We start from the raw sequence: 18,386 nt of genomic DNA on the forward strand, positions 1-18,386 counted from the left end.
GCGCGAAGGGCGGAAATAACCTGCGCAATTTGATCAGGGGGCTCGGGTGGTGCTCACCGCGGTGCAGTGCAGGCTGGACGGTCGAGTGAAGTCGGCGTCGACGCTGATCGGCGACGAGGCGGGCGCTGAGCTCGTGGTCCCGCCGGCGTAGGGCTCCCCAGGGCTCCCAGTCGCCACGAATTGGTTCACAGGGGTCCTGCAGAGATGCCGCGGGGGATCAGGGGTGCAGAAGTCGCCGGTGGCGAGGGAATTGGGGCGGCGGCGCTTGCTTACCTGCGGCGGTGCAGAGGTTCTGCGGGGGGGGGGGGGGGGGGAAGAACTGTCGCTAGGGTTTAGGGCGGCAGAGGTGGGGTGCAGCGGGGGTCCGTGGGGCATTAAATAAATGCCGGCGGGGATCCTGGGAGGGCGTGCCCCGATGGTAACCCCGCCGAGATTTGCGGGTGAAGGGCGCGGCCGTTGCGCGAGGTAGACGGCGGGCCTGACCGCTGGGGTCGGCCTGTTAGCGGTTGGGCGTTGGCTGGCTGACGTGCGGGTCCGGTGGTCAGCGGCGGGACGGCGAGCGCGGTGCAGGCGAGCGCGCCGACAGGTGGGCCCGGGGTGATGTGGGGGCTTGCGCGGGCCGCGCTGGCTGGGCTGCGGCGCGAAGCTGGCGGGTGAGCAGGGGCGCGGGGCGGACCGGGCCGAGTGGCGCGGCGTGGCCACGCTGGGCCGCGGCTGGGCAGGCCGGGGAGGTGGGTTTTGGGCTGGTTCCGGGGGAAGGGAAGCGGCCCGGGGAGGAGTGGGTTTGGGCCGGACTGGGGAGAGAGGTGGGCTGCGGGTTGGGTTTTGTTTTTTTTTCCTTTTCTATTTCTATTTCTATTCTATTTCTCACTCAAGCTCAACTATTTGAATTCAAAAGAAAATTTGAATTCAAACTCCTATGAAATCAAACAATGAAAACAATGCATCAGCATGAATGCAACACAAGAATTAAACCTATGATAAATTTTAATCATTAAGGAACAAAATTGAATTAATTGCCAACTAAACACAATAAACCTTAGAAATTTGAATAAAGCCATTTAAATTTATCAATAAATGCTGGAATTTAAATTAGGGTGTTACACTACACCACAGCCTACACACAAGAGAAAGTCTTACCAGTGTGAGTGGTGCGAAAGGGAGGGTCACTTGGCAGAGTTTTGCTTCCGGAGGTTGAGGTTTGAGCGCAGACAGTCTGAGAGACGTGCTCCGGAGGTGTTTCACCAGCCTACAGGTGGACACGCTCCAGCTCGACATGGGCAGAGGCGGGATGCCAGGCCACGTCGTGTATGTGGAGGAGGGGGAGGCAGTGGTGGTTACCACGCTCCTGTTGGTGGTTTCGCCGGCCCTGTTCGACACCGTGCTTTCGGTGGTGGTCATCGTGGCCGAGGCTTTGGTGGCGGAGGCGCACCACGTTTTCCTCAGCGTGGTGGTCGCGAGCCACAGTTTTCATTTGAGGATACTTACCCTGCTTTCGAGCAGATGGCACGACACTGGTTTGCTTCCTTCTGTGCTTGTGGCAGAACCACCTGAATTATCCCGGCTCAAGTGCGCAGGCCAGCACCATAAAGGCAACACCAGCTCAAACGCACTTCAAACGGAACAATTCTTGGTCTGTCGGGTAACGTCTTGATACAACCACCGATTCTCGGATCGAACAAGCATACCCCGCACGAAGGCGAGTTCAGAGATATTACAACCACAAATTTTACAACACAAGCAAGGTAAAGATTACAATATGATCCAAAGTACTTATTACAAACCAAACTTTGTAAAACAGCTATACAAGCCTTAAGTGTAAAACTTCAGAGTTAAAACAGCGGAAGAGACAACGACGGCTACAACACGTCGCAAAGGTATACCAAGCTAGCCCAAGCAAGGTATCACTCGTCATGGTCATTGCCGGCCGAAGACGTATCCCACTCTACGGACCAGCCAGGAGGCAACGAGTAGGGCCAAGACAAACTAGCGACTTGGTCCTCAAAACTCAAACCTGAAAAAGGGTTTCAACAGCAAGGCTGAGTATTCTAATACTCAGCAAGACTTAACCGTCAACAGGTATACTTAACCCACTTTAGCTAGACTATGCAGGGTTTGTGAGGTTCTGGTTTTCTTTTTTGCTGAAAAGCAATAAAGTGTAGGTCCTTACTTTCAAGTTTTAGCTTTCAAGATTCTAGTTGATTAACCATTCTATGTAAGCAACTACTATCCAATAATGGTAGAAAACTAAGCAAACATCAAGATTGATAAATAATATTGTTGGTCTTATTACTCTGTGTGGCAAAGGGATCAAGTAGTCTCATTTCATCGTGAGAGGCGGACGATTCTGAATCGAAATTCAACCTTGCAAGGATAAACCTAGCACACACACTTGAAGCACCGTCGGGTCACTTCCAAGCAACCGTTGACCTTTCTTTCCGGCTTGTGGATAGGGTCACTCTCCCCGACTACAGGGCTCCAAGGTCCACCCTTCTACGAGGTCCACCCTTGTCCCTTGAAGTCGCAGTGTTGATCAACAATAACATTTAAAAACCTATCTCTAAAGAGAGAGTGAAAGGTATATCCACTCCCCCGGTCCAATCGGCTACTAGGCTTACCGCGTACCATATTTACGGCATGTGGCTAGTACTTTCAAAAACTTAACCACCGCTACCACACACCGCGACCTTAGCAAGTTCATCAACACAGATGGGGTCTCACATGAGGTCATGATATCAAACACAACCCCGTCTGTCGTCCTTATATTGATAACAGAAAGGTAAACAATCGATTCCTATAAAACTCGCGAGTGACAGGCAATCACTCGACTTTTACCGGTCCTATAAGCTTAGCAAGTAATCGAACTCAAGTCTAGTGTTCAGTACATAGGTTCTTAGGATCATGCATCTAGGGTTTCAATTCAAATCCTAAGAACTGTAAATGCACAAGTAAGTAATAACAGTAAATGATAATAATTTGAAATATAGGTTATGTCCGGGGCTTGCCTTCTCGGTAGTTCCTAACTATTTCAGCCCTAGACTCTTTCAAACTTTGGTCCGGGGCTTCAGTTAGTTCAACAGTGTTTACTTGAGCCTCGAGATCACCTTCGTCAGACTCCGGGATCAGCTCGTACGTCCCGTCCGATAAAGCAGTCGTATCTATATGTAATGCAAGAACAGAATTATAAACACACTCGCGATGTAGTGAAGCTAAGCAAACAAAACAAATACACACATGGGCAATCATTTATAGAGTAGTAACTCAACAAATCTAACTACACAAGGCATCAAGATCAACAGCACAAGAAAGCTATACTAACATCATAAAGTGAGTGGTGGTTGATTCCTATAGTAATTAAATCAAGGTTTGCTAATAAATTAAAAACTCAGAGCACAAAGAGTAATAAATTTAAAAAAAATTACCCTAAACATAACATGGACAGATTAAGCTACCCTGCAAAATTCATGTCAAAACATGTAGCCAATTATTCATAACAAATCAACCATTCAGATCACACCTAGAACAAGCTTGAATTATAAAGGTCAAACTATAGCAAAGCAGAAGCTCAAAATTTAAAAGAAGACCTACACAGGGATCAATTAGCTACTGTGAATTTTCCATGATTTTATCTACACAGAATTAATTCTGAGAAAATAAACAAAACAGACATCAGTTTAGAAAGATTCATTTTTAGATCCTGTTCTATTCATGCACTGATGCTCAAACTTCCTGGACAAGCTAAGCTACTCAAGAAGAACATTCATAAATATTTTCATGATTTATTATCAGCATAAACTATTTATCATAATTTAAGTCTACTAAACAAGGATTAAATCAAATAACTAGCTACACCAGAGAACTGATCATGAAATTTTTATAGAAATACTAGTGTTATAAGAACAAACTACCATAGAAGTTTCACTACAAGACATGGTTTCAATCATCAGTTAAGAAAAAGATAAATCATCTAGTATTTAATTACCTAGTGAGACAAAACCATTTATACAGCAAAAACTTGCAACAAACACCTACCATATTATGGTTCTACTACAAAGAGCTTTACACAAGGATTCCAAAACATCCAAGTTTACATTTTTCTGAATTTCCTACGATTTTCTATGGAATTTCAAAGATCACTGCTAGAAATTACAAATAAGTATTTAGAGCACTATTCCACTGAGTCTAGAGCTTCGCAGATAGCCCCCCTGGGCTTTTCCAAATTCTAACACGGGGTCCCTGGCCGTGGAGAAAAGAACAGAGGGAGGATGGCCGGCCAAATCCGGCGACGGTGAGCGCCGGAGGCGAGGGTGGAGGGGCGTGGGAGGTTAAGAAGGCCAAGGCGCACCTCTGGGTGGCTTTGGAGCTCGAGAGGAGGGCTGGAGATGGGGTGTCGACGGCGAGCGGCGGCGATTGGAGCTCGGTTACGGCGGCGGGGTAGTTCCCGTGGGGGTTGGGCGAGAAGAAGGGGCTGGGGAGCTGAGATAGGATGAGGCACAGCTAATGGAGTGGTCAGCGAGGGCGGAGGAGCTGCGGAGGGGCACGTCGACGGTGGGGGTGAGCTCGTCGGAGTTCACGCGGGGCGGCGGCGGTGTTCTGCGGGTTTGGGGTAGAGAGCGAGCGAGAGGGCGAGTGGAATGCGTTGCTAGGTCTCCAGGAGTGCTAAGGCGCATGCAAGATGGGAGCCCAAGGTGCTACAGCGGGCCCTCCACGGCGGCGACGAGGTGGCGGCCGCGGGCGGGTCGCTGGGCGCGTGGCGCGGGAGGGAGAGGGCCAGCGCGAAGCCAAAGAGCGGTGGAGAAGCTTCGGCGTGACGCGTGGGCAGCTCTGCAAGCAGGAGGTGGCCGAGGGCGGCCCACGGCGGCAGGCGGCGCTGGATAGCGGTGGCGTAGAGGAGCAGAGGAGGGAAGCAGGCTGGAGGTGAAAGAAAGAACTAAACTACAATTTCCAAAATTTCCAGGGTCCAAATTGTAAACAAGCAATAACTTTTAAACCAGGGCTCAATTGAAAAAGTGCCCAACATGAAAGTTGTTCCATTTTTCAAGATCTACAACTTTGATGTTGTGCAAAAATTTATTTGATCAAAGGATAGAGAGCTAATTTTGAAAACAAAGAAGGGAATTTGAATTCAAAGGAAACTTGTCTTTTTCAATGAAATTTCACTTCAAACTTGGGCTGAATTGTAAAGATTCCTGCCAAGCAATAAATGCACTGAATTTTGCAAAAGCACCCTCCACAAAAGTAATAATTGCACACTCTATTCAAATAAACTACAGAAAGGACCTTGCATAAAATCATAATTACACATATAACCTTTATATTTACAAAAAGATCCTTTCTCAAACCATTAAAGCACATGATGCATAAAATAGATACACAACTATTGTACAGACACCTGGGGTGTCACAGTGCTAACCCCAGTGTCGGGCCATTTGCCCGCTCTTTCTCTTCCTACTGAGCAGGACACTCGAGGACTGGAGGACATATGGCTCATGGACTCCGGTTGTTCGTGCCACATGACCGGAAGTCACAGATGGTTCTCCAGCCTCACCCCGACGAAGGACAAGGAGTACATCGTCTTCGGGGATAACAGCAGAGGAAAGGTACATGGAGTTGGCACTATTCAGATCTCTGACGATTTCACCCTGAGAGAGGTTGCTCTTGTTGACAAACTTGGTTTCAATCTGCTTTCTGTTTCGCAACTTCTTGATGATGGGTATGAGGTGAGTTTCAAGAGAGGTTGCTCGCGTGTTCTTGATTCCAGAGGGGTTTTTGTTTGCAGCATTGTTCCTCTTGGACGTGTGTTTCGCATTGACTTCTCTGGATCTTCTTCTAGCATTTCTCACTGTCTGGTGACTGGTCAGTCCTCTGAGCTCTGGAAGTGGGATAGGAGATTTGGTCATTTGAGCTTTGATCTACTAGTTAGGCTCAGCTCACTTGATTTGATCCGAGGATTGCCCAAGCTCAAGTTGGAAAAGGACCTTGTCTATCACCCATGTCGTCACGGGAAGATGGTTTCCCTTCCGCACCCACCTGTGAATCAGGTGATGACATCGCACCCAGGCGAGCTTCTTCATATGGACACCGTCGGTCCCGCTCGTGTGCGTTCTGTTGGTGGGAAGTGGTACATTCTTGTGATCGTGGATGACTTCTCTCGATACTCTTGGGTTTTCTTCTTGGAGACTAAGGATGAGGCTTTTCAGTACTTTCGAGACCTTGCCTTGAGGTTATAGAATGAGCTTCCACATGCCATGAGGGCTATTCGCAGTGATAATGGCTCTGAATTTAAGAATGCTCATTTTGATGACTTCTGTCGTGGCTTCGGTCTTGATCACCAGTACTCCTCTCCTTATGTTCCTCCACAGAATGGCGTGGTTGAACGCAAAAATCGGACTCTAGTAGAGATGGCCAGGACAATGCTCGATGAGCATAGGACTCCTAGGCGTTTTTGGGCCGAGGCAATCAACACCGCATGCTATGTTGCCAACCACATCTTCCTTCGCTCATTCATGAAAAAGACTTCATATGAGTTGCGGTTTGGTTGACAGCCTAGAGTGTCCCACCTGCGTGCTTTCGGTTGCAGATGCTTTGTTCTAAAGGAGGGAAATCTTGATAAGTTCGAGTCTAGTAGCTCTGATGTCATTCTTCTTGGCTATGCTCTTCAATCTAGAGGCTATCGTGTTCTTATTCTTGAGACTAACCGGATCGTCGAAACTTGTAATGTAACCTTCGACGAGTTCACTCCTTCTTTGTCTGCTTCTTTGGAGTGTGCAGGTGATGATGAGTTTGGCTAGGACATCTTCGAGGATGAGGATGAGCTTGAGGCCTTTGAGGGTGATGGTGGTGTCCCTGCGCCGGCTACAGGCCCACTTCCTGGAGATTCGAGTTCTGACGACGATGGCGGCCCGCTCCCCACAGCTTCGACTATGTCCGATTCACATCCAGCTCAAGGTTCTTCCTCCAGGACCCATGCTGAGGGCGGCGGCGAGGTGACTTCACCTCAACGAGTACACCACCGAGCCCTATGGGATCATCCTCCAGAGAGGATACTTGGGGACCTTCACCATGGAGTTCAGACGCGGTCGAAGGTTACCTCTATCGCTTTCTGTGCTCACTCTGCTTTCGTAGCCACCTTTGAGCCCAAAGATGTTGGACATGCTTTATCTGATTCTAACTGGGTCAGTGCCATGCATGAGGAGCTAGAAAACTTTGAGCGAAACCAAGTCTGGGTCCTTGTAGAGCCTCCACCAGATTGACACCCTATAGTTACCAAATGGGTTTTCAAGAACAAACAGGGTGAGGATGGGATGGTTGTGAGGAACAAGGCTAGGTTAGTAGCTCAAGGTTACAGCCAGCAGGAGGGGATAGATTACGAGGAGACCTTTGCACCTGTAGCTCGTTTAGAGGCCATCCGGATCTTTTTAGCCTTTGCAGCTTTGAAGGGGTTCAAGCTATATCAGATGGATGTGAAGATGCCTTCTTGAACGGGTTTATAGAGGAGGAGGTCTATGTGAAGCAGTCTCCTGGCTTTGAGAGTCCCAAGTTTCCAGACCGAGTCTTCAAGCTTCAGAAGGCTTTGTATGGTCTGAAGCAAGCCCCTAGAGCCTGGTATGCGAGGTTGAGAGCCTTTTTGCTTAAACAAGGGTTTGTCATGGGATCGGTAGATAAGACTTTGTTTCTCTTCAGGCGTGGCGCTGATTTTCTGTTGGTATAGATTTACGTGGATGATATTATCTTTGGTGGCTCCTCTCACTCTCTTGTTTCTAGCTTTTCTGATGACATGAGCAGGGAGTTTGAGATGTCTATGATGGGTGAGCTTTAGTTCTTCCTCGGGTTGCACATCTGTAACACCCGGTTTATAAAAGAGCATAAACCGAGCAATCATATACGTGCCAGGATCAAGTCACACGTATATACAACAGAATGAACAGTATATCATAGCACATATCACGTAAAAAGATATAATAAAGCGAATACGAATGTTATTTATTACAATAATGACAAAATGTCTGATACAGCGGAAGCGAAGTACAAAATACGATAAAGCTCTCTGAAAGCCGAAGCAGGGCGCCACAGGGACGTCGACTGGGAGACGAAGCACCTAGAAGTCCTCGTAGTCCTGGTAGCGCTGGACGAACTCCCTCGTGTCGGCAGGAACTGAGCAGCAGTAGCGTAGCCAAGAGGAAAAAGTAGAGAAGAGGCAAGAGTGAGTACACAACTTGTACTCAACAAGTATAACACAAACTATGAGGCTCTAGGCTGGCTGACTCAACTGCATAAGCTTTTAAGTGTTGGCAAAATTTTTTTAAAGCTATTTACTACGAGTTGATGAATTACCATTAACCCAGTTACATAGTAATTAAACAGAATTAATTATACTATTACTGAGAACCAAACCACTACCAAGCCACCAAGGTAAACCCCGAGAAGCACCTCCCTCGTCGGAAGGAGATAACTTCACTAATCAAAAGGAGGATCTGGGCCGCTCATAACCGTGAGCACGGCTAGTATACCAGTTTTACACTCTGCAGAGGTTGCACATCTTTACCCACAAGTCGTGAGCTACGCCAGTTGTTCATCACACTTCCTTAGGTGAGATGGCCAGCGACTCACTACGAGGCCTTTAGAAAGAATCTCGTTGGTAAGGCGTAACCGCGAGAGATAGGTCGGCGACGATGGGGCCCACCTCCGGGGGTACAAGCACAGGAGCGCAATCCAAGCACAGACCAAGCCGGAGGAGCAGGGACCATTGAAGCTTACTACTCTTGCCCCGCAGGTAAGTTACTCCAAACCAAAAAGATCTAGTTATTACGCCAAGTCTATCCCATTCTAGCCTTGTGGTAGCGCTGTTGTCCCAGGTTGTAGCTCTATGAACCGGTCCTTATGGAGAGTGGCCAACCAGGCAGTAAGCACCGTGCTGGCCCCCTAAACCATGTTTCTAAAAAAACATCTTTTAACGAGAAGTGAGCCACTCAAGCCACACAGAGTGCCACTCTCAGAATTAAGTTCAAGTAAACCATTAATCAAATTAATTAAAAAGGACCAGAGTGTGTTATAGCGCAGCAACCTAGCACAACTAACCAAAATGCAACCCAAAGGTATATATAAAGGATATAAACTGGCTAGGAAATCCTTAAAGGCATACAGTATTAAAATGCAGTATGAAATTGTATTTAAAGATGATAGGTTGTTCATGTTATACTTGCCTTCCTCGTACTGCTCCTGCTGCTGCTCAAACTGATCCGAAGACGGCTGCTCCGGGTACTGGTACTGGGGCTCCTCAGTTGGATCAACGTCTACTCACGAACACATGGCCAAAACAATGCACAAAAATAAGCATACAAGCAAATACTAACAAAAACTAAGAAACAGTACATCAATACATAAAAACAGCGCACAAAACTATTCTAGAACTATTCTACGCGTTACAACGATCGCGTGGATATAAAGAACGCTAAAAACGGAGCTAAAACGCATAAACTAGGCCTAAAACAAGGTTCAGGGGCTTATTTGTAAGAAAAACAGGATTCCAGGGGCTTTTCTGCTAAAACCGAGGGCTAGAACGTAATTACTGAAAAGATCCGAGGGCCAACGCGTAAAAAGACCCTAACTGGACGGCGGGTTCTATTTCTAAAGAGCTCAGGGGTTAAAACGTTAAAAACAGGACCTGAGTGGTATTATTTTTGAATAAAGGTGGACTGCGGGTTGAAACAGAGAAAAGGCAGGGGCTCTTTAGCAAAACTTCCAGGCCGAACCGGTACGCATGCACCACGGCCGTCAGATCTGGATCTAAGGGTTGGGATTTGATCGGTTTGGGATCTAATCTCGGGCGTACATCTCTGATCGGATGGCCAGGGTTGAACGCGGCTGACGGCGGCGGCGGGACTCGCCGGGATTCCTCTCCCGCGGCGGGGGATCGCCGGCGTAAGCCGAAATCGACGCTCAGAGTCTCGATTCGACGCGGGTGAGTGTCTAGGATGGACTACGCGTCATGCGTAGTCCACCTGGGACCTTGGCGGGCCTCTGGGGGGTCAGTGGCGGTGAGAGCAAGGACGGCGGCGGCTCTGCACGGTGGCTCTCGCCGGCGAGCCGCGTTCTGGCGCCCAGGGAAAGGCCTACGTGCCGCAAAAGCTAGTGCAAAAGAATCTGGAGGGGGCGCGGGTGCTCACCGGGACTTCTGGTGGCCGGAGGCGTCGCGCAGATGGGTCGCCGGCGGGGTTTGGCGGCGGAAACGGTGCGGTGGCCGTGGACGGGGTGGTGCGGGGCTCCTCCGGGACCGCTGACTCGCCGGGAAGACACGAGCGGACCCTGCGAAGGAGGTATAGGGGTCAAAGAAGCTCGGAGGTCGACGGCGGCGCGGAATTGTGCGGCGGCGCAACTCACCGGCGATGATGCGGGTCGAAATTCCGGCCGTGGCAGGGGCGGATTCGGGGCAAGCGGGCTTGGGGAAAGTTCCTGGTGGCACGGCGGAGTTGTTGCGGGGTCTTGCGGAGTTGGTGGCGCAGCGGTGTGGCGTGGCCGCGGCGGCGCTGAGGGCTCTGCGCGGCGGAGCGAGCAGAGCGGGATGGGGGCGGCGCTAGGATTCGTGGGGCGGCGCTCTGTTGGATTGGGAGAGGGCGCAGAGGATTGGGGGCGGTTTAAAGGAGGCAGGCCGGGGATTTCGGCGTGGGGGGTGGGTAGGAAGGCCGCGGGGATCACGGCGGACGCTGCGGCTGGCCGTTCCGCGGCGAGCGCTGTGCGGGGGAGAAGGGTCTGACATGGGGGGGCCGGGCTGTCAGCGGCGCTGGGGTAGTGGGCGCTGGCGTGTGGGGCCATGCTGCAGCAGGGCCGCTCGGTCAGAAGCGGGAGGCGACGCGCGGGGCGAGTGCTGGGCTGGCGCGCGCGTTGGGCCCGCGGGGAGGCCGGCTGGGCCAGCGGAGCGAACTGGGCCGAGGAGGTGTGGGCCGCGCGTGTGGGCCAAAGAACTGGGTTGGGTTTTGGGTTTCGGGTTGGGCTGGGTTTTCTATTTTTCCTTTCTATTTCTATTTACTCTCTCAATTCAAAACCTAATTCAAACAAAGTTTGAATTCAAATTTGAATTTGAATTCAAACCACACTCAAATAAAATTATGCACCAGCATGAATGCAACAAAAATTTAAACCTATGATAAATTTTAATTAATTAGGAACAAAAATTAGATTAAATGCCAACTAAACACAAAAAAACTTAGGAAATTTAACTAAAGCCAAAGAATTTATTAATAAATACTGAAATTTAAAATTAGGGTGTTACATACCCTACCCCCTTAAAGAAATCTCGTCCCGAGATTTAGCTGGGCTGGCTAGCAAAGAGATCTGGGTATGTCTTCTTCAACTCATCTTCTCGCTCCCAGGTAGCCTCAGCTTCACTGTGATGACTCCACTGAACTCTGCACATCTTGATGCGCTTGTTCCGAGTGACCCTCTCTGATGTCTCCAGAATCTTCACCGGATGCTCAGTATAAGTCAGATCCTCCTGGACATCGACTCCATCCAGGGGTGCCTGCTCTTCGGGTACTCGCAGACATCTCTTCAGCTGAGATATATGGAAGACATCATGAACTCCTGAGAGGCTGAGAGGTAACTCCAGGCGATAAGCAACTTCGCCTTTCCGCTCTAGCACCTTGAATGGCCCCACATACCGAGGTGCTAACTTCCCTTTGACATTGAATCTGCGGATTCCTCTCATCGGAGACACCTTCAGGTACACATAATCACCAACACTGAAAGTCAGGTCTCTCCGTTTGCCATCAGCATAGCTCTTCTGTCTGCTCTGTGCAATCCTCAGATTTTCTCGCACAGCCTGAACCATCTGCTCTGCATCATCTATGATCTCAGGGCCAAAGAGCTGCTTCTCACCAATCTGATCCCAATAGAGAGGAGTCCTGCATTTTCTGCCATACAATGCCTCGAAGGGTGACTTCTTCAGACTGGCCTGATAGCTGTTGTTATATGAGAACTCAGCAAATGACAGGCACTTATCCCAACTAGTACCATACTGAATAGCACAAGCTCTCAGCATATCCTCCAACACTTGGTTGGTTCTCTCTGTCTGCCCATCTGTCTGAGGGTGATAAGCTGTACTGAAACGCAGCTTCGTATCCAACGAGTCATGGAGCTGCTCCCAGAACCGAGAAGTGAACTGAGACCCTCTATCAGATATAATCTTCTTGGGCACACCATGCAAGCAGACAATCCGAGAGATGTACAACTCTGCAAGTCTAGCACCGGAGTAAGTAGTGTTCACTGGAATGAAGTGAGCAACCTTCGTCAATCGATCCACTACTACCCAAATGGAGTTGTACCCTTTCTGAGTACGAGGCAATCCAACAATGAAGTCCATCGTGATTTCCTCCCATTTCCACTCTGGAATCTTCAAAGGCTGTAATAGACCTGCTGGCCTCTGATGCTCAGCCTTGACACGCTGACAGGTGTCACAAATAGCCACGTACTCTGCCACTGAACGCTTCATCCCATACCACCAGAAACGTTCCTTCAGATCATAATACATCTTCGTGCTGCCCGGATGAATAGAGTAAGCTGTATCATGGGCCTCACTCAGAATTAACTTCCGAAGATCATGCACATCCGGCACGCAGATCCGGTTCTTGTACCACAAGGTACCCTGATCATCCTCTCTGAAATGTGGGGCCTTGCCCTTCTTGAGCAACTCACGAATCTCCTGCAGCTTCTCATCATCTTTCTGATGCTGCCGGATCTCTGCCTCTAGAGTCGGTACTGCCTCAAATGCTGCACTGGAGGTATGATGCAAGAAGCCCAGACTCAACTGCTCGAACTCCTCGCATAACTCTGGAGGCATCTGGAAAGCCACGGCCATGTTGACATAACTTCTTCTGCTCAGAGCATCTGCTACAACATTGGCCTTGCCCGGATGATAGTGAATCTCCAGATCATAGTCCTTGACCAACTCTAGCCATCTTCTCTGCCGCATGTTCAGCTCATTCTGCGTGAAAATGTACTTGAGGCTCTTGTGGTCAGTGTAGATATCACACCGCTGCCCATACAAGTAATGCCTCCAAATCTTCAGAGCATGCACAACTGCGGCTAACTCAAGATCATGAGTAGGATAATTCAGCTCATGCCGACGTAACTGCCGTGAAGCATAAGCAATCACTCTGCCCTCCTGCATCAGAACACACCCAAGACCATCCTTCGAAGCATCACAATACACCGTGAACCTCTTCGTCTGGTCTGGCAGGGTCAAGACTGGCGCCGTAGTCAACCTCTTCTTCAGCTCATCAAAGGCCATCTGGCGCTCATCAGTCCATACAAAAGCCACATTCTTCTCTAGCAAAGAAGTCAAAGGCTTCGCGATCTTGGAGAAATTCTCAATGAACCTCCGATAATATCCTGCTAAGCCCAAGAAAGACCTGACTTCCTTCACTGTCTGCGGTGTCTCCCACTCAAGCACATCCTTCACCTTGCTTGGATCAACAGCAATGCCTCCCTGAGAGATAACATGACCGAGGAATGGAACCTCGTCAATCCAGAACTCGCACTTGCTGAACTTGGCATACAGCTGATGTTCTCTCAGCCTCTGCAACACGAGTCTCAGATGCTCCTCATGCTCTTCTTCTGTCTTGGAGAAGATCAGAATATCATCAATGAAAATCACCACGAAGACATCCAGATAGTCCATGAAAACCATGTTCATCAGGTGCATGAAGTAAGCCGGGGCATTAGTCAAGCCGAAGGACATGACTGTATACTCATATAGCCCGTACTTGCAGGTGAATGCCGTCTTCGGAATATCCCCAGGACGGATCCTCAGCTGAAAATAACCCGAACGAAGATCAATCTTCGAGAATATACGAGCACCTCGAAGCAAATCGAAGAGATCCTCAATACGGGGCAGTGGATGCTTGTTCTTGATAGTAACTGCATTCAGCTCCCGATAATCGACACACATCCTCTTCGAGCCATCCTTCTTATCTACCAGCAATAATGGAAAAGCCCAAGGAGAGAAGCTGCGACGGATATAGCCCTTGGCTAGCAACTCATCAATAGTCTTCTTAACTTCTTCATGCTCTATAGGTGCCATACGGTAGGGCCGCTTTGCAATAGGAGCTGTGCCAGGCAAGAGATCAATACAAAACTCAATGGCGCGTTCAGGCGGCATACCTGGCAGATCATCCGGAAAGACATCCGGGAATTCAGACACCACGCGAATACCGTCCGTGGGTCTAGCCTCCATCTGATGAAGAAATCCAGAAGGCTCTACTGCACTGATAACAACCTCTTGGCCACTGGAAGCTGATAACAAGACTGTCCTCTGAGCACAATCTATACGAACTCCCCATTTGGCCAGAGTCTCCATCCCCAGAATGACATCAATGCCCTTGGTGTCTAGCACCATCAGATCAGTACAGAACTCTACTCCCCTCAAAGAAACACTGACTCTCGGGCAGTAAGTGTGAGACCTCAACTGTCCTCCCGGAGAAGATACTAACAGGCACCTCTTTAATGTGCTAGTATGAATACCATGATGCTCGACAAAAGACTGAGTAATGAAGGAATGCGTAGCACCAGTATCAAAAAGCACTGTAGCTGGATATGAATTAACCATGAACGTACCAATAACCACGTTGGGAGCCTCGGCCGCTGACTCGGCCGTCACGTGGTTCACCCTGCCCTGTGCTGGCGCCCTGGGCTGAGCTGGGCGCCCCTGCTGTCCCGCCTGCGCCTTCCGGGGGCAAGCGTTGGCGTAGTGCCCCGGCTGGCCGCAGTGAAAGCAGGTGCGAGGAGGTCCCTGAGCCTGCTGTCCGGTAGGAGCTGCCGGACGTGGAGCCTGCGGTGCTGGTGGAGCTGGTGGAGCACGAGCCGGAGGTGCTGGTAACCTCGGGCCCTGACCTGCCTGCTGCTGTCGAGGCGGGTACTGCTGCGGTGGCCTCTGCTGGTACTGCTGAGGAGGCCGGTACTGAGGCTGGTACTGCTGGGGCTGCTGGAGTCGAGGACGAGTGTTGCTGCCGGAAGCAACGGGGACAACCTTCCTCTTCTTGTCCTCCATCTCCAGGTGCTTACGCTCAGTGTTGAGCGCACTGTCAACCAGATGGTTGAAGTCGTCGAAGCGGAGGTTGAGCAGCGCGTACTGGAGGTAGTCCTCAAGACCCTCCATGAAGTGCTCCTGCTTCTTGCGGTCATCCGCAACCTCGGCAGGGGCGTAGCGTGCCAGCTGAAGAAAACGATCACGATACTCCGTGACCGACATAGTCCCCTGAATTCACAAAGACAGATAGATATCTCAAGATTAACTCAAGATTCATAAGAATAGAACAAGGGCATTAGTTCAAAAGAAACTGCTGAATGATTATACTTAGGATTACCTGCTTCAGTGCAAGGAACTCCTTCTGCTTCATCTTCATAACGCCCGCGGGGACGTTGTGGCTGCGAAAACGCTCTCTGAACTGGAGCCAGGTGAGAGACTCGCGGTCGTGAACTGGGTGGGACTCCCACCAGTCCAGAGCTGCCCCTCGCAGCTGTCCTGCTGCGTACAAGACGCGCTCACGGTCATCGCACTGGGCGATGTCCAGCTGACGCTCCACTGCACGGAGCCAGTCGTCAGCCTGAAGGGGGTCGGACGTGTGAGAGAACGTCGGCGGGTGACCCCTCAGGAACTCAGCACGCCTGTCGCGAGGCTGCGGCGGTGGAGGAGGCGGAGGCTGAGTGTGAGCGTGCTGAAGAGCCTGAACAGTGTTGTTCAGGGTAGCCATCATCTGCATCTGGAGCTGGAAGTACTGCTCCGGAGTCAAGGGCGGCGGCATCGGGATCCCAGTACTCTGGTTGTTCTGACCCTGCTGCTGGCCAGAACCGGAACCGGTGCTCCTGGTGTTCACCATCTGATTTGAACAAAAGATTTCATGATTAAGGATATTGCAGGAATAAACTCTGATGGATATGATAACTCTTTGCGGAAAAAGACTCAGCCATGATAAAGTAGACAGGATAGAGTTGACTGTTTTACCCCCAACGATCTAACTCATTTTATTAATTAGTTAACTTTAACATCTGAGTGATTTTCTTTGAACAAATTTAAACTGCTAAGCTATGCAATCAGTCAAAAATCCAAATCAAACATGTAGCATAATAACAAGCAGACAATTTTCACAACTTAGCCGAGTTTAGCAAAAGACTCGACTAACACAACGCGTCGCAGAACGTGCTATCGTGTTATTATTAAAAAGGTCACCTAGCTATGCTCATGGTGGTCAGATGACTGATTCAGGTCAAAATCTACGAAAACTATTCTTCAGAGAGAGAAATCAAGGCAAGAAGGGTAAAAAGTCAAAGAAGTCAAGGGGTATAATAGTAAAATAGTTTCAGCAGTCAAGGATTGGAGAGAAAGAGTTCTAAAACTCGACCAGTTCTATCTAGGCTTCGTCCTACAGTCGATACGGCTCTGATACCACTCTGTAACACCCGGTTTATAAAAGAGCATAAACCGAGCAATCATATACGTGCCAGGATCAAGTCACACGTATATACAACAGAATGAACAGTATATCATAGCACATATCACGTAAAAAGATATAATAAAGCGAATACGAATGTTATTTATTACAATAATGACAAAATGTCTGATACAGCGGAAGCGAAGTACAAAATACGATAAAGCTCTCTGAAAGCCGAAGCAGGGCGCCACAGGGACGTCGACTGGGAGACGAAGCACCTAGAAGTCCTCGTAGTCCTGGTAGCGCTGGACGAACTCCCTCGTGTCGGCAGGAACTGAGCAGCAGTAGCGTAGCCAAGAGGAAAAAGTAGAGAAGAGGCAAGAGTGAGTACACAACTTGTACTCAACAAGTATAACACAAACTATGAGGCTCTAGGCTGGCTGACTCAACTGCATAAGCTTTTAAGTGTTGGCAAAATTTTTTTAAAGCTATTTACTACGAGTTGATGAATTACCATTAACCCAGTTACATAGTAATTAAACAGAATTAATTATACTATTACTGAGAACCAAACCACTACCAAGCCACCAAGGTAAACCCCGAGAAGCACCTCCCTCGTCGGAAGGAGATAACTTCACTAATCAAAAGGAGGATCTGGGCCGCTCATAACCGTGAGCACGGCTAGTATACCAGTTTTACACTCTGCAGAGGTTGCACATCTTTACCCACAAGTCGTGAGCTACGCCAGTTGTTCATCACACTTCCTTAGGTGAGATGGCCAGCGACTCACTACGAGGCCTTTAGAAAGAATCTCGTTGGTAAGGCGTAACCGCGAGAGATAGGTCGGCGACGATGGGGCCCACCTCCGGGGGTACAAGCACAGGAGCGCAATCCAAGCACAGACCAAGCCGGAGGAGCAGGGACCATTGAAGCTTACTACTCTTGCCCCGCAGGTAAGTTACTCCAAACCAAAAAGATCTAGTTATTACGCCAAGTCTATCCCATTCTAGCCTTGTGGTAGCGCTGTTGTCCCAGGTTGTAGCTCTATGAACCGGTCCTTATGGAGAGTGGCCAACCAGGCAGTAAGCACCGTGCTGGCCCCCTAAACCATGTTTCTAAAAAAACATCTTTTAACGAGAAGTGAGCCACTCAAGCCACACAGAGTGCCACTCTCAGAATTAAGTTCAAGTAAACCATTAATCAAATTAATTAAAAAGGACCAGAGTGTGTTATAGCGCAGCAACCTAGCACAACTAACCAAAATGCAACCCAAAGGTATATATAAAGGATATAAACTGGCTAGGAAATCCTTAAAGGCATACAGTATTAAAATGCAGTATGAAATTGTATTTAAAGATGATAGGTTGTTCATGTTATACTTGCCTTCCTCGTACTGCTCCTGCTGCTGCTCAAACTGATCCGAAGACGGCTGCTCCGGGTACTGGTACTGGGGCTCCTCAGTTGGATCAACGTCTACTCACGAACACATGGCCAAAACAATGCACAAAAATAAGCATACAAGCAAATACTAACAAAAACTAAGAAACAGTACATCAATACATAAAAACAGCGCACAAAACTATTCTAGAACTATTCTACGCGTTACAACGATCGCGTGGATATAAAGAACGCTAAAAACGGAGCTAAAACGCATAAACTAGGCCTAAAACAAGGTTCAGGGGCTTATTTGTAAGAAAAACAGGATTCCAGGGGCTTTTCTGCTAAAACCGAGGGCTAGAACGTAATTACTGAAAAGATCCGAGGGCCAACGCGTAAAAAGACCCTAACTGGACGGCGGGTTCTATTTCTAAAGAGCTCAGGGGTTAAAACGTTAAAAACAGGACCTGAGTGGTATTATTTTTGAATAAAGGTGGACTGCGGGTTGAAACAGAGAAAAGGCAGGGGCTCTTTAGCAAAACTTCCAGGCCGAACCGGTACGCATGCACCACGGCCGTCAGATCT

Source organism: Panicum virgatum, chromosome 5N (genome assembly GCF_016808335.1).
Source record: "Panicum virgatum strain AP13 chromosome 5N, P.virgatum_v5, whole genome shotgun sequence".
In the NCBI taxonomy this organism is placed as follows: domain Eukaryota; kingdom Viridiplantae; phylum Streptophyta; class Magnoliopsida; order Poales; family Poaceae; genus Panicum; species Panicum virgatum.